Here is a 16,732-nt window from a genome sequence, read left to right on the forward strand (position 1 = left end):
CAGGGAAACAAGAAGGCAAGACTATTTTTGAAAACATACAAAAGGTTTTTCAAAAACAATGCTTATCTTAATCAAAAGTGACAATCGTGGAATTCTTCTTCCACTGTTGCTTGGTTCAATTTGATTGCTCTAAGCCGTGTCATGCAATCATCATGTCGCGTTCTTTGCAAAGGCGTCACTATCTAACCTAGACAAGCCATGGCTCGGTGCTGTCATCTTTTGACCCTTGGGAGTGAGACATCCCATTTCCGGTGGCCCGGGTTGCGCGCTGAACGAGTTTGAGTGACCATGAAAAATGCTTTGAAACGAATAAGATGATACAGAGTTTGAGGAAGTGATTAAGGAGCCCTCCAAAGCAGAGGAACAAGCAATAGCGTGGCAGAAAATAATGGAGCAGTTGCTGCTAATGAATTAGTGAATTTACAGTCCCTTTCCCAATTGATTTATCCTTATCTTGAAAGTGAAAAAATGGTTCAGCTAAACTTGCATTGATTTTCAATATAGCTTCTCTTTGCTTGATTTTTTTTCTTTTTTTTTTCTTTTTTCCCATTTGTATTTCACGGCTTTGTTACTTTATTTTTTGGCTACGGTGTTGGGGTTCAAGCAATACTGCACCTGTTTAGTGAATGAAAGCAAACTGGTCGGAAGCATTGCAATGAACAAAATGTTCAAATTGTTAGCGGTTGTGAATGAAATAATAGCGGCAATAGTTATCAGCATGACATAGTGAACAATGTTTTTTGTTGTGCACCGTTAAACAAACCTTTCTTTCTTTGTTCCACTGCCTTTTGTTGTTGCTTTTACCCATTTGGATGTTAAAAGGTCTTTGCTCTTCCTCCTTTGTGTCAGTGCTCTCATCACCCTGTCTGCCACTTGCTGTCTTGACTAATGAGTGACTCAAGATGTCAGTGTGCTGTCAATAGAGGAGGGCCACTGAAAATGTCAACATCTTTTCTTTAGTAATGCCCTTTCACTTGAGAGGCACAAATGGTCACTCTCCACAGCCATCCTTCCTTACTTCCTCTTTGACCTTTCTTTAGATTGTTGCTAACCTGCAGAGCTGACCCCCCCCCCAACTCTTGTTGCGCGAGAACACATTTTCCCTGCTACTTCTTCCCGAGCTTCTTCAATCATGTCAATATCGTGGCCGTAACACTTTTCAGTAAGAGACACGATGAGGAGATGAAACGTTTGGATCAGGATTTCGTTGACCAAAATTACATCGCAGAAAAGGACATGATGTGATCATGAAGAAAATGTGATAACTTGGATACTTTCCAGCAAATCTAATTTCAAACTGCTTCAATAGCAACATTGTGGAAGGATCCATCATTGCTTCTAATTAGCGTTCAATACAGTGGTGCCATTTGCGCCCGCAATTCCGACTCCATTTCAAACGGTCATCAATTCATTCCATGTTTCATAAATCACGAGCGCTAAATGAATCCATTTGCATATACTACGTACAAGCAAATGGCAATTTGGCAGCTACAATCTGGGTTGGAGCAATTAGGAGCTCTCACTTACCTCAGCTCTTTGCATGAGCAATCAAGTTTGGACCTGTTTTGCAAACCATTAGTAAATTAGGCCCAAAATACGCCTGGACTCGAGCAACGTTTGAATGTGTTTTAATGGTCATTGTTGAAATGATTCCTTGGTTAAAATTTGGATGCGACGCAGTCCGCTTAGCAATGTTGCTACGTATATGGGACCTGTCTTGCTTTTCTAATTCTGTGAACCTTTCACTAACTTCAAATTGGTGCACTCAAGAATCCCTTCCCTTGTGTTGTTGTAGCAGCGTTACTTTGGGAATCCATTATTTTTCTCCTACTTATCTCCAATTGAAGCATTTTGATGAGAGCACACCGTGTCTCGCATCTTATTTTCCTCCATCTTGCCCCTCCACTTTGACTGCACATCATTTGCACATAGCGACACCACACCAAACAAGCACGTATTTCCCGAAACGTGACATTGGTACATGTGTTGGTTATTCTTTCTCTTGTTCTCATTTAGTCATTGCACTTGCTCGTCGACAAACCGAAATAGCATGTTGGCCACGCGTAGACAGATTGCCACCTTCAGAGTTGAAGGAGAGGCGTGACGGCACTAATCCGCCACACTCGGTCTCCCTCATTCATTAGCGACACTATAATCCAGCACACCTCCGACGTGATCAGCTTCCAATTAGAAAGCCATCAGGCTCTGGGTGCGTTTAATTGCCTAGTCGGCAGCGCACTTCCCAAAGCACTACCTTGCTCGGCAGCGGGACGCAAGGCAGCGTAGAGTTTATCCATCAAATGTTTGCGCTAACGTTCGATACAGAGTTCCTTGTAAATGAGCTAATTGAGTGAGGAAGCCTTGTACCGCTGCCTAATTAACTCCATCCGTCGTAATGTTTTCCAGGTCTAATGAGCCACGGAATATTTCTTAGAATATAAAAACAATGTGAGCGTAATTGCTGCACAAAACATAACCTTTTTCCTTTGGGCTGTAAAATTCCAACGTCTATGTTACACATAGACGGGAATATTTGAATATATGACGAGGACGAGAACAACACTTTCATGAAAGGATAAAAGAAATTGCTTTTGTTTGGCTGAGGTCTCTGAAGTCTCGTTTCTGTTCTTCTGTATGATGCTAATGGAATGCAAACTTGCTGAATTTGACCTTAGAAAAGAAATGGCTGCGAGGAAATACTGCATGAATGGTGCAGATTAGCAAGGTGAACAGATTAATGGCTACAAGTACTTGGCTCTGGATCATTTTAAGATGATTATTTCGACAGTCCAAGAGCATTTCACTGTATTCATCAGATTGTAAAGGAGAGACCCAAGTTATATCTTCAATTTGCTGGCTGCATCCAAATATCTGGTGTTTTGTTCAATGATGAGTGATGCCTAAGTCATCCAACAATATTTGACTGCATGTGTTTTTGCTCTGCTTGAATGCTTGTGACACGTACCTAAACTGGGCCACATAAAAGAGAACAGAACTGGTGCACATGACGCATAAATCAAGCCTCCACTTACATACTGCTATATTCCTCCAAAAGAGAATTTGTGCTTCAAGTGGGAGGCACAAGCATCTCGGCTCCCCTACGTAGTGATTCCATACGTTGATGCTTCCATATTTTAGTCTCTCTTTGTAATGTACTTTCAAATCTCCATATCGTACTATGGGGACATATACTATTTTACAGTCAGTCTGGCATATTGTATTATCATGAGACATTTTGCCTAAAGCCCACCTATTAAATGTTCCATGGACATATCTTTCTCCCATGAGCGGTCTAGATGGAGCAAAAGCGAGCATCTATTTTCCAGGTGTCTGGCTGTGCACTGCAACTACTGCATATAAAAGCTGCCAAATGAACGTTTACATCTCCCTTTGGATAGCATGAAGTGCATACTGTCGTTATGCCGGCGGAGATCCAGTGTGGTGGTGGTGGTGGTGGTGCTTGCTTTGCCCCTCAGGAACTCCCGTTATCTTTATAAGACACAGATGAAAGACCTTGGAGATGATCTCCATATATTACCATTCCATTCCCTTTGCTGCCCCACCTGCAATACAGATACAAAGCTTTTGATAAAGACTTTCATCCTGGATTATTATTATTATTATTATTAAATGCAAAATAATTTCACCCCTAATCATGTGTTAAGAGCTTCACATCAAATGCAAGTCGCCTGAGGCATTTTTAGGTGGAGCAATGCGAGTACGTTTTTGTGTTTGCGTGACTCTGATTTCTATGGGGAAAACAGTCATTATTGGCACTTGTATAATCATTTGACATCAAGCTGATGAAAACAGACAAGATAAGTGCATGTCTGCTCACCACACAACCGTGTTAATGTTGCCCAATTTGGGGTGCTGGGGATTCATTTCCATGAATACATTTGTGGGTGAGGTGAGGTGGGGTGGGGTGGGGTGGGGTGTGAGACCTTCTATTGGATCCTTGCAGCCATGGGAAGCAAATGCGGGATGGGGGTGATGTGCTCAATTCTCCGCGCTCTCGGATTTGCGGCGCCATGATGATTAAGGCTGCTTTGGTTTTTGTACAGTTGAGCGGTACAAAATGATGTTTCATCCAGACAGGATAGGATGTGAGTGCAGAGAGGAAGAAGGTGATCTTGAGGACAGGGAAAGGGGTGTGTGTGCGCGCGCCTTTTTAAAGGTAGACTTGTGTGCTATCATACGGCAGTGGAAACCGATGCCAAATTGACTGATGACTTGGCAAAGTAAGTGACGACGCCATGCTGGTCGTTCAGAGGGTGTTTTATTTTTCATGCCCTTGGCACACCTGAACATTTAGTGACAGAACATGGAGCAAAAAGCGGGTTTAGATGATGGCTCAGGTGGGGTAACATGAGATTGGTGAAAATGTACTCCACCGTTATATGTAGTGGATGTATTTCAGTCATATGTAAATACCACAACAGCGTGTGTGTGTGGAAATAAATTCATTGAATGCATTAGCATTATCATATTACAGTTCGAAAATGCGCCCCTTGGCGCAGCAGAGCCCTTTCTGGGGTTGGGGGGCTCACTCACTCACTCACTCACTCACTCACTCACTCACTCACTCACTCACTCACTCACTCACTCACTCACTCACTCACTCACTCACTCACTCAGTGCCCACTTGACAGTGGTGATCTGTGATGGCCGTGGCCAATTTTACATCATCCACTAAAGGAGATCCTCTTACAGTTCCTTATAAAAGTACTTTGCATACTCACTCGCTAGAGTCAATTCAGAAGATGATTTTTTCTGTCGAAGACTGTGTGGGACCGCTTTCATTAACTAGTAAGACATCTGCGTTTGCAAACGCCCCATATCTAACTGTGCATGTCCTTGAAAACACCAAAAGAAAGAAGACTCAAAACGCCTAGATCAGGTGCCCAATTTATTTATTCTTTATTTTATTTATTTTTTTATCACATTGTTTGATTTTAATGAGCTCATCCACTTATTTTAAACATGCAAATAATCTTTGTCTGCTTTTAACACTATAAAACAGTGACTGATGACTTTTATTGTTGAGTTGTTGCTCATTAACTACTTGTTGATTCGTATTTGTTTTGGCTCATGTATGATTTGTAATGTGGCTGTTGTTTTTACTGAATTAGCTATCGGAGAGCATTTTCTGAGACATAGGAAGCAGTATTATTCGTTGACTCTACCAGTCCACCAACCAGAGAGATCAATATTGAGCTAGCTTTCTGATAGAGTGGAGTTGACCTTTACTGAGACCAGGGTAATGCTGATGTATGAGATGGCACTCAAAGGGGAATCCAGGTAGACCCAAAGAGAGACAATTCCAAACTAGATACCGCTTGCTTGCCACACATGATTGTTTATTGATAGAGGCAGAAATGAATGGTGGTGTAGTAAAGTAGCGCATTGATCAGATAATGATATAGAAGGAAAGACCACCATCCGTCGAGTATAATCATGAATTCATTTGACAGACTGCATTTGATCTGAATGGATAAGCCATGACAACTGTTGCGATAGGAAACCGAGTTCTTGTCAGAAATCATCATCATGCTGCTGCTGCTGCTGCTGCACTCAAAGAAAATTTGACACTGAAAAGTCTACTAATGTCTGTGAGCAAAGCAATGAGTTAGTAGGAACATTTCCACAGGGATGACATGAGTCAGAATCTGCAAAGGGAATAGATCAAATGTCATTGTTGCAATTAAGCTAACAGCACAACACAGAAACGGATGTGTCATTGACTTATTATGGTCATTATTGACACACTGCATTATTGGTCAGGTTACGCCACAATCAAAAAACAGAACAAACTCTAATTAAAAATGCTATGTTGGTACTTGACTGTAGCTTGTGTTCTTTGGAGTGGCACTATAGTCATTTGTCTGAAGTTTCAAGTTGTGTCAAAAATGATAAATCATTCGAAAGTGGAATCAATGAACAAGATCTGGATCCAGAATTGTAGTGCTGAATATGAAATGTTCGGTTGTATGAGACAGACAGACAGACAGACCAACAGATTTGTTGTCTTTCTAAAACGTAAGTATCATTCCTGAATATCACGGACATCTGGCAGAATAGTGTCTAGCTACATTATAATCAAATGTCATTCCCTATTTTATTGCCTACAACAATCTGCTCCAGCAATGCTCCAGAACTGTTCGATATATAAAAAAAAGAAAGCACCAGTTGAGTGTGTGCATCCTGCAAAGAGCCTTTTGTAAACTGCGCCCTTCCACTCTTTAAATCAAGAGCGGCACCCACATAGTAGCAAGACACCCGGGACATGCGTACCTGCTTTGTACAAAATCCAACAACTGCTCTGCTCAAGAGGCAAGTCTAAAGCGAAAAGGCATCCATCCCATCCCATCCCTGGAAACTTTCCGCCAGAGGCAGAATAAAGCTGCGTTTATTTGAGGCAGGCTTCACTGAACTACAGCCAAGCGAAGAGCATCAAAAGGGTGTCTTGAAAAAAGACACACATGCCCAGTGGATCGCACATGAGTGAGCCAGCGGCAATTGGCTCAAACCTTGTCGAAACATGTTCCACTTCCAAAGAGTCCGTGCAGTGTACGGGCGAGAAAAGCTCAGGCGGACCGAGCAATTTTGTTCTGTTTGTGAATCAGCCAGCTGCTGAACAAGAACAAGTTGAAGACTAAATTGACAAGGCAGCTTATGACTGCTATCCACCGTAGCAAATGATAAGCATGCCTCTTCTGCCACCATATGAAAACTTTGATGATCACCAAACTTGTGTGAATTCCCAGACTTCATTGTATGCACTTGGAAAGCTTTCCTGTTTACATGATGTTGCTGGACGTCATTTTACCGTAGCCATGCCCTTTTAAAAGGTCAGCTTCTTTTACACAAGAATAGCACAGACAACTGGAGGGCAGCAGATAGTGAGGCTGTCATTTCACAAAATGGCAAATCCATACATTCAGACCAAATCTCAACGTATGAGCCTTGACTTGATCATTTGTATTGTGCTGGGGAATTCCGAAGTCACGCGGTCGCTCTTCAGTCAAAACGTCGCAATAATTGCATTGTACAAGGGAGCAGGAAAAAAGGAAGGGAACCTGCTGAGATATGGCCTCTAACAAAGGCCACGTGATGTAGTCCATGTGGGAACATTTCTCTTCTTTCCCATTAAACATTTAGCTTCACTCTCAGATTCCTGCTGCGCAAGCATTGATGTGTACAGTACATCCTGAAAGTGGTTGAAAAAGTCCAAAAGGCTGATAACAGAAAACATTTGACTACATGCATATGGCTTGGATTTCATCTGCAACACCCCAAAATGCATCCAGGAGCAAAATGAGCTCCATGACGTGGTGTGTCCATGCCTGGCCTTACATTTTTGCTTCTTTATGGCAGTGGCATTCATGTGAGGCTTCAGAGGCCTTATTTGATCCTAAAAAACAAAACAAACAACTGATTGGAGAAGTCTTATTAGACTGGAATAGGTTTATGAGGAATGACAAGCATTGTTTGTGTTGGCACTGAAAGAATAAGATGCGTGCAGGGCAATTTGATCTGTCAGCACACACGAACAGCAAAATATCAAATGACAGAATCACAACAAAATCGAAGATGTCTGTTAACGCACCATTTTTTGGGCGTCGAGTGTGTGTAATTCCAGTTCTAATGCACTCTTTTTGAGACGGGGGAAAGGAAACACACTCGTAAACAAGAGCTTTGTTTGGTCACACTGAAGCATAAACAAGATGGCTGATTGTAGCTTGGCTATGTCGCGGTCTGTGTGAATAATAGGCTTGCAAAGAAGGCTTATCTGTTTGGCAATACATAGTACATATACAAACACACTCGCTCACACATGTGGACACACATACACGTCCACACACTTATCTGAGTTGAGGTAGATAACACCGCAAGGCGCAAAGGCAGGAGCAAATCTCAGTATGAATGGAACATCTATCTGGCTTTGGAGACCACAGCTCACAGATGTACAGTTCCCTAGGTTACCTAACAGATGCTATGACTTGAAGCATACAAAGCATTTGGCTGTAACAGCACGCTTTGTCTGGCGGCATGCATGAACAACAAGATATATGGCACAGCTCTCTGATAACAGGCCCATTTTTGGGAGGCCGGCTTTGGACACTCGAGCACGGTCCAGTAAAAAAGTGGGTTTTGTAATTCAACCAAAACGCGTGCAAATTGCAAATGAGGGAGGGGAGCCATACCTGCACAGGCAGTGAGCAAAATATCAGCACCATGGACAGCGCCGCAGCAGGCGGTTCAACGGGAAAAGTAATCAGCACCATGAACAGCGCCACACCAGCAGGAAAGCTGGCCGGCTGGCAGGCTGGCTACTCTCAGCACCATGGACAGCGTCGCCCCATTCGTTTCAGCCGGAAAACTACTCATCAGATTAGCTCAGTTCTTGAAGTATTTGACTGGTTAAACACAGTCCAATTGTTTATGTTTTTAGCTCTGTGGCCGCAACACCTGCTTTGCAGCTGCAGCCAGTGGAAGTAGCTCCTCTCATTCGATTCAAAAGTGACACTTCCATGCAGGAAGTCAAAGAAAGCAAAACGCTAGCTACTACATTTTGTGCTTAACGGTCTAACTATATCAAAGATGATGATAATAATTAGCAATCATTAGCCTACTTCCAGCCACCAAATTGTCAACATCACCAGGGGTGTATCAAAAGAAACACCCTCGGCACGCTGGTGCAAAGAGACGAGCCAAAGTCCCAAACAAGCTTACTGAGGCTTGTGTAAGCATGAAAATGATGAGGATATGCCAGCTTTTACGCTCCAGCGCACCTGTGCTCTCCGTCTATGAACCCCTTGTATTGACTCCAAATAAAGGCATAGAAAACAGAATCGGGACAGAATCAAAAAATAATTGGCTGCTTACTTTGTGTTGACAGCTCACTGAACCAGAGCCAACCACAGAGGCAAAATATATGAAGGGAAGATAAAACATTAGAGCTGCGGTCATCATGTCAAGTTATCCACATTTAAATTGAAGCGACTAAAAAAATAAATAAAATGACAGTAAATGCAACAATAGTAAGCCAAAAATATATGCGTTCAGTTTTGACTATGAAGCATCTCGAAACAAGGCATGAGCTTCATTAGCGCCACAATTCTGACAGCTCTGCTCCATAAAAGTTTGTAATGAGATATTCAAATGAATAGAAGCCAAAAGCACACATGGACTTTGATTTGAAAGTTAACACGCACAGTTGAAAATGTTTTGCTTTCAAACAGAATTCACATTTCTGCTCTCTGCAGCAAGTCATTCATTTCATAAATGCAAAACACTCATTTTTCATACATACAGGTAAGAGGAAATCAATATAGTATGTATGCGTTACCCACACTTAATAGTATGTCCAAAGCTTTTTGTTGGCAAGAAATACAAATTCTCCCTGCCACTCATCCTCCAAAAAGCATTTTGAATTAACACAGTACGGCAGAAAATTTGAGTTGTATTCCTTTATTTGGGTGTAGGAGCAAATGAGCATGTTAAAAAAAAAAAAAAAAAAGAAGAGCAGCTGGATGTTGAATGAATATTCTGAACATTTAACGCTGGCATTTTTTTCCCTCAATTACCGTGCATACAATTAAACTTGAAAAAAGATCCTCTGTGTTTAGAAAGCAAATCCTATCAAGTGTCGTCTGCAATTAAAACTATATTCAGGTAGTTATTGGTGAATATAACTAAGTTTTATGGCAACGCTATGAAGAAGAAACCTTCATCAATCACATAACTTATGTTGGATCTAATTAAAAAAAGAAAAAAACGATTCAACCGTTATCAGATGAGTGTTATTGTGCTCCTTAGAACGTGCCAGACTACATTAAAAAGCCATTTAGATGAGGCTTCATTTTTTGGGCTCTGACAATAGAATAAGTCTCGGTAATTTATTTGTCCTGACAGTTGAATAGGTCTTGCTCGTAGGCTGCTTTCTGTCCACTTGCTCCAGATGTTCTCACAGCAAATGAATCATGTCACAAGGAGAGGTTGCTTGTGATCAATTGTGCGCTTAACTGTAGCATGTCCACTATTGTATTGATCAAACGTACATCTGACAATACGACCCCTTTGGATACTTTCCCAACATGTCTTGCTGTCCCCGGAGAAGGAAGCAGTTTAGGTCACAACTGAAAACCGATTCAATTAGCGACGCTGAGAGAATGGAGTCTATGGCCGCCATCAAGTAAGCACCGAGTGAGTCGCCGGTGGGCAATAATGCTATCAAGCTCATCGAGGTATACGATATAGTACGTAACGTATGTAGTGGTTGATTGCCAGCAATAGCTTTAAGACAACAATTGCTTCCATAAAGTTTGAATCAAGTGACATTTCAGGATTGATTTCAGGAGGCGCAACTTGGGGAGGAATGATTAGGCTCTAAAATGTTCGTAGAATCCTCATTTCACTGGGGTACAGCCACCTGTCTCAACGACCTGAACTACTCTTAAGACCCGATCGATAAACACGCTGCAGTTTGAAGGTCAGACGAGTTGATTTTATTGATGCGTTTATATACTACGTACTTATTTGGAGCCGTTCCTGATCTCTATTCTGCTATTCAATACATCGTTCTATTGCTTGCACTGCAGGAGCTTGAGGCTGCTACGTAGTATATGAGCCAGTCGCAAGTATCACATTGGCGACTTGCTATAGGATGAATGTACGCTTTTATTTCGATTTGATTTCAAAAGAAGCATTCTACATCTCTCTCTGTCGCTTTCGATAAGCCTTTTAACACCTCCTATGTATGCGTCCGTCTCGATGCAAACGTGCTCGTACAAGCACTTCTATATTTTCTTCCCCTCAATGATCACAAAGAGCTCGCCATTCTCTGTCTCTCCTGTGAACATCAACAAACAGCGTGTCATCAAAGTTCTCCATGGCGAGCCTCGATGTTCTGAAGGAAGGGTGTATTTTTGGGATTTCTTTTCCCCTTTAAGATCCTGCCTGCGCACGAGCGACCCTGGAACCGTTGCACATTTCGTCTTATCAGCACAGTGCAGGAGCAACACATCTCCAAATCTGTCTTTTATGTCCCACTCTTTGGAACATAGCCATGGGGTGTCACTTGTGTAAACACACTTCATCAACAACCGCTTTCCACCGAATCCACCTGCAAATATGCTGATAGATAGAAAATGGAGAGATGATGGAATCCATTTTGATATGCCATTGAATGGAATGGGACTCATCTTTTTTGGACCCCAAACTATTTCCTTTATATAGAAAATACGAAGGCTTGTGAGACGCGCAGAATACAAACAACATAGATCCAGATTGTCTTCATGTTTGTGTTGGTTCATACAGTGCGCTCTGATTAAAATGGTCCACTCGTGAGCTCATTGGTTGTTTCTAATTCAATTGTGGCATTCTTTGTGGACCTTTCGTCCAATGTTTTATTTTGTAAAAGAGCAACAGGAAGTGGCTTTGACTGAATGTGAATGCCATACGTTGACGGCCGATACCCAATGCGCTCGCTGTGTGGGATTAACTGTGCAAGAGACGCGAGCAGCACGGAGCGAGCATCAGACGACTTACCCTTATTCAATTGTCCGTGGCCGGCCGGGGAAACCCTAACGCAAACCTCATTGCAACTTTGGCGCAAAACCATTTTTTCCCCACGCTATTTCATTGTCTTGTTTTTTTCTCCCCTTCCCCGCTGAGCACAGTGGAGACGCATAATATTAAATTGGCAGAGACTCGCAGCTTAAATGAGAGAGAGGCTTGAGACTGGGAAGTGAATTCATCTTGATGAAAAGCTTGCACGTTTGACATCCTTCGGCGCATGCATCATTTGATCACCAGAGCTGCTTTTGGAATGCGTCTTCCTTAGGAGCTCGGACTCTGGTAGCTAGAGGAATTCTTCCTGGCTCACCTGCGCGAAGATAGCGAGCGAGCGAGCGACCGACCGGTGGGAGAGAAAAAATAAGCACGCACTGGTGGGACGGAGCAAGTGATAGAAGCAAGGGTAAAGGGAGGAGAGCGGAGAGGAGCGGAGAGGAGCGGAGCGGAGAGGGTCGACGGATCAAGTGGCACCGTGTCAAGTTCTCACGAATGGGATTCTTTACTAACCGTGCGGATGGAGGGATGAAACACGGAGAAAAAACAACCGGGGAGAGAGAGCAAAAGAGACGAAGGCGAGAAGAAGGACGCCGTCGACCGCTGTGCCAATGCAGAATGGACGCACCCTTCTGAAAGGAAGACTGAAGTCGAAACCTAAACAGGATTTACACACACCTCAAGGGATGTTCATTGATTATGCACCTCCATTAATGGAACCTTACATTGTGGAGTTACGACTGACTGAATTGCAATGATGGCATTTGAAGAAATAACTGAGCCCTGACGCTTGGCCATCGAAGCAAGCCGACGTGCACAAAAAGGAGGTAAAGTTTGCATTGCCTCATCCTATAGGAATCCAATTGCACAAAATACGTCTCACCCTGTATTCGTTTGAGTGCTGGATTTCAGTGACGGAAGGCTTGCGGCTCAGTAAGAAGACTTTCTGGCTCCTTCTGCTATGTGCACCATGTATGGAGTCGTATCCTTGTACGTATGCCATTCTGTCAAAGATGAGTCCGTTCAAGGTCACATTAGAAGTCCAGTGCAAGTTATACAGGTGCAGTGCGTGTGCGTCTGTGTGTTGGTGCGTTATCCTTGCTCGGCTAAATTCCACCAGCTGCCTGGGGTGAGCCATCTACGCATGCACGCGCGCGCGTGTACTGCGTGAGACACAAACGCGCTGCCGTGTGCACGGATGATACTTGGTACCAATATCTGCTTCGGGAATTCTTCTTAACCCGCATCTGATGTGCGTCACATTTTTTTTTCTTTTACACTTGCCTCCAACCAAGAGGGGTGGGTGAACATTGTTGTTGGCATATCTGTGGTGTGGGAGTAAATGTTTTTTGCAACGTGAAAAAAGGAAATGTTCACGGTATAGTGAAGCAAAAAATAGGAAGTCACATAAACAGCACCGACAGCAAAAAGGTGCATCAATGATTAATGAGTGAACCATTCTTTTTCCACCTTTTCTGCGTGTATGTTGGGCTCTCTTTGTGTGCACGCGTGTGTAACTCAAGTGCACCTTCTCACCTATACTTCTCACACGCATACGTATGCATACATATATACGTAGTGTATATGTTTGGCATTTCTTTCTTCTGGAACCTATCCTTAGCGATTTGCTGAAAAACTCACCTATTTTCTCTTTTCTTGCTTTCCTGGAATTATTTGAGATACAGCAAGATGGCACCGGAAGTGTAATACAGAAGTAGTCATTGGTGTTGAGAAAGTACGTTAAACTGAGACTTTTTTTTTTTTGGTCAGGGATGAGTGAAATTTAGCAATGGCAGAAGCTACCAAGTTGTCCGATGAATTTGTGGGTTATTTCTAGTTGAAACTATGAATATAATGGCAGTCCATGGGTTTTTCTTCTGTTTGCAGCAGACCTCAGTCTCTTTCCACCTCACCCTACCTGGGAAAAGACAAACGTGTCGACTACTACCAAGCCTATAGTACAAGGTTGTTAAGACTCTTCTTTATAGGGGCAGGTGGATTTTTTTCTTACAGCGTCTTTCTTCTTGGCCTCTGTTTATCTCCGCTTTCAGCAGCAGCTTTCCTTCACTCTCTTTAACTATCTGACAGAGGCTTGCAGCATCCTGCCGAGTGGAAGGTGGAGCTCTAATTCAATTCATTCCACTGCTGAGACACAGAGAGCAGAATAAACAGACCCAGAAAGGAGCAAGTATAGACGTGAGCAACAAAGCGGGTGCAAAAGCGTGGAATTTTGGGAACGTTTGCAAAGGGGTGACGAGCCTTGTTTAGAAGCTTGACTGTCATTGTGACAGCTCAATTGTCTTTGTGGATACAAATATAGTCCACAATGTACACCCTCCAAATGAATTGCTTGGCAAAAGGCGTGAAGGTTGAGTCAGGTCGAAATGTTGATGTCCGTTCGCGAGGCTCAAATTACAGGGACAGGAAAGTCATCAGTGTTGATGTTTTTTGGCAGATAAGGGAACGCACACTGAGAAGATTAAATGTTCCATTTAATTAAGAGGCCTGGATTCTGAAAGTCAGGGATCAGTGATGGTCTATGCCAAAAGTAGCTACATATTTAGCCTAGCTTGTTAGGACACACCATCTGTTCACAGCCCACCGTGCAAGTGCATGCTATGCTAGGTTTGTTTTCTTTGCGCCGATGCTGCCATAAAGCCACACATTTAGTCTCTTCAGCGTGAGAGTCATAAAAGACAAAATCATACGGGTAGTGAAAACATCCCTACAGTCACTTGGTTCAATATTGCAGCATGCTTATCATCAAACAATACCAATAAAATTGCTTTTACTCATTTTTGAATGAGTCATTGTGCACTGGCCTAAAAGGATATGACTTCATTAGGATCCCTGATGATTTGATAAGAGCTGATAGGAGTCATCTTAATTGAATGTTCTATCAGAGCAAATTCATTTAAAGCTGTTCAACTGGCTAATTATGACCACCCTTTCGTTTTATCACACAAAGACACTAGTTTGAACTGAACACTTATGTAAGACTCGTAAAGTTTATTGTGCCTATTGGTGTTTTCGGAAAGTGCCTTTATATGCGGCTACTATGTGAAAACCTTACCGCCAACTTTATGTGTGGTAAAATCTTCACTTATTGGAAAATGTGACTCATAGTGTCAATATTCCCACCCAAAAGGTACTATATGTACATTCATAATAAGCATAAAGGGCTCTTATGGACACCTGATTGCATTATTTCAAAACATTTAATGAGCAGTCAATTCGACAGTCAGAATTGTTGCCACTCAGCTGACTCGCACCTTGCAAATAAAAAAAAAAGCAAGCATTGCAGCGTGTTTGTGTGCAAGAAGGATAATTCACATAAGTGTACTTACTCTCTAAAGTCAAACCTTATGCCAGCTTAATCTTATTAGAGATTTAAACTTGTAACCTTACAGCATTGATGTACTGCAGGATTTGCAGTTGAGATGCAAGGGGAAGCTCTCGCGTTGATCACACATTCAATGCAATTGGCTCACTGTCCAGGAAAACGACAGATATCCTCAGAAGTATCCTTCGATCATTTGTCAAACGTCGGTCGGGTGGTTGTTTGCCATGGAAATTTCAAGAGATTCAAGAGTTTTTTTTCCCCCTGATGATAACGCTGTCATTTTATTGTGCCATATAGTGAGTCAGCCTTGTCATTTTTCAAAGCAGCCTCGAGGCTTTGTGTGGATGGCTCTTTGCCAGGTGGTGCAGGTATTGCAACGTGCGCTGGCTGGCTGGCTGGCTGGCTGGCTAGGTGGGTGAGTCACACAGCCTATGACCTATTTGAGCTTTGCTGCTCACATGACCCCATTATGACAAATCTAATACTCCTGCAGCTGTTTTCTTCAGCCGTCCGTCTACGCTGGTGAGCCCGGGCGATGCCCACTTTACAGACAAAAAGTCGCCCATCATCCTATTTGAGACCACGGGTGTCATTTTGCGCTCGGTCATAACGGATGTGTCATATGTTGCGCAAAAGCACACGCGACGTGTTGGGAGGGAGGCCGTAAGCTCGTTAGCGAGGCTTTAGCTCAGAGGAAGTATCTGATAGTGCTGACAATATCAAGGCAGCACTTTGCTTTGCTTTGCTTTGGAGTAGGAGGGGGAAGGGCTGTGTTCAGGGAGCATGTTTCGGGGCGGGTTCTTTGGGGCTAAACCTCATGTTGCTAGTGCTGAGACGAGCTGCCACCCATGGAATCCATGACTGTCTGTTGCTATGACAACAGTGCTTACTCCATGATCATTTATGTTGTTGTCACTGTTCCACTGGAAAAATGTTGCAGGATTGATTTGTTCAAAGAATCCAAGTTGCATTATTTGTGATGATACAGCTTCCATCCAATGTTGGACCTCAAAGTACCTGGTAGAATCCACTCAATTGTTGTTTTGATGCTGCATGAAAATGTTACCTTTTGCCATTCGGGAAAGCAATTGAACAAAGAATGTGTTCCTGCATGTGTGTCATTATGATCATTGTAGGGCCATCTGGGCTGGCTAGCTAATATGCATATTTGGCGTTCACCGATATGAATATTTATGACAAAGGTCTAAACTAGTATAAATATTCATTTTGCCTCTGGGACGAAGACTGACAGAGGGCTTTGCTATTACAATCAGCCGAACTTTTAGTGCGTCAGACTGCCACAGTACATTGAATTTTTGGAAAACTGTTACCGTCATAAATGTTGAGGACATATTGAATTGCTTCCGGGTTCAGGAGACATGCTGCTGAGCACTTTTGTCGCAATACGAAAACAAAGGTGTCCGTTTTTCTAAAAGAATGTCTCGAAAGCTGTTTAAGAAACGCGCGCTTGAAGGCATTTGAACAGTCAAGTGCTGGAATTTTCATGATTCCGAAATTTGATTTGATGGGCTGCAGTGTGAACCTTGCCTAAGAGTAGGAAGCACTCATCTCAGTACCTCCGTTTAATTTGACCTCGGCATCTACGTATATGAAGGACTTGAGTGCCATCGTAAGAATATTCCTTTCAACTCGATGGAGAAGAAAAAAAGGTGAAGTGATTTGGAATGCCACAGCTCTCTTTTGTGTGGCCTCCTGGCTGTGATCCGGTAATGCCTTTTTAAGAGCGCAACATTTGCGGGCATGACGAGAGGAAAAGAAAATGCGTCAGCGGCATTCTACTGTCCATACGGGCCT

At 42.8% G+C, this 16,732-nt stretch overlaps 1 protein-coding gene across 1 annotated transcript in view; it reads left to right on the forward strand.

Annotated features, from left to right (window-relative positions):
• The first annotated feature begins 11,488 nt into the window (after positions 1-11,488).
• Positions 11,489-16,732, forward strand: part of lrfn5a (leucine rich repeat and fibronectin type III domain containing 5a) — a 40,767-nt gene continuing 35,523 nt past the window's right edge. The window contains exon 1 of the mRNA XM_037241732.1: positions 11,489-12,401. The gene's annotated coding sequence lies outside the window, so the exon portion shown is untranslated. The remainder of the gene's footprint in view (positions 12,402-16,732) is intronic.

Source organism: Syngnathus acus, chromosome 22 (assembly GCF_901709675.1).
Source record: "Syngnathus acus chromosome 22, fSynAcu1.2, whole genome shotgun sequence".
NCBI classification, from domain to species: domain Eukaryota; kingdom Metazoa; phylum Chordata; class Actinopteri; order Syngnathiformes; family Syngnathidae; genus Syngnathus; species Syngnathus acus.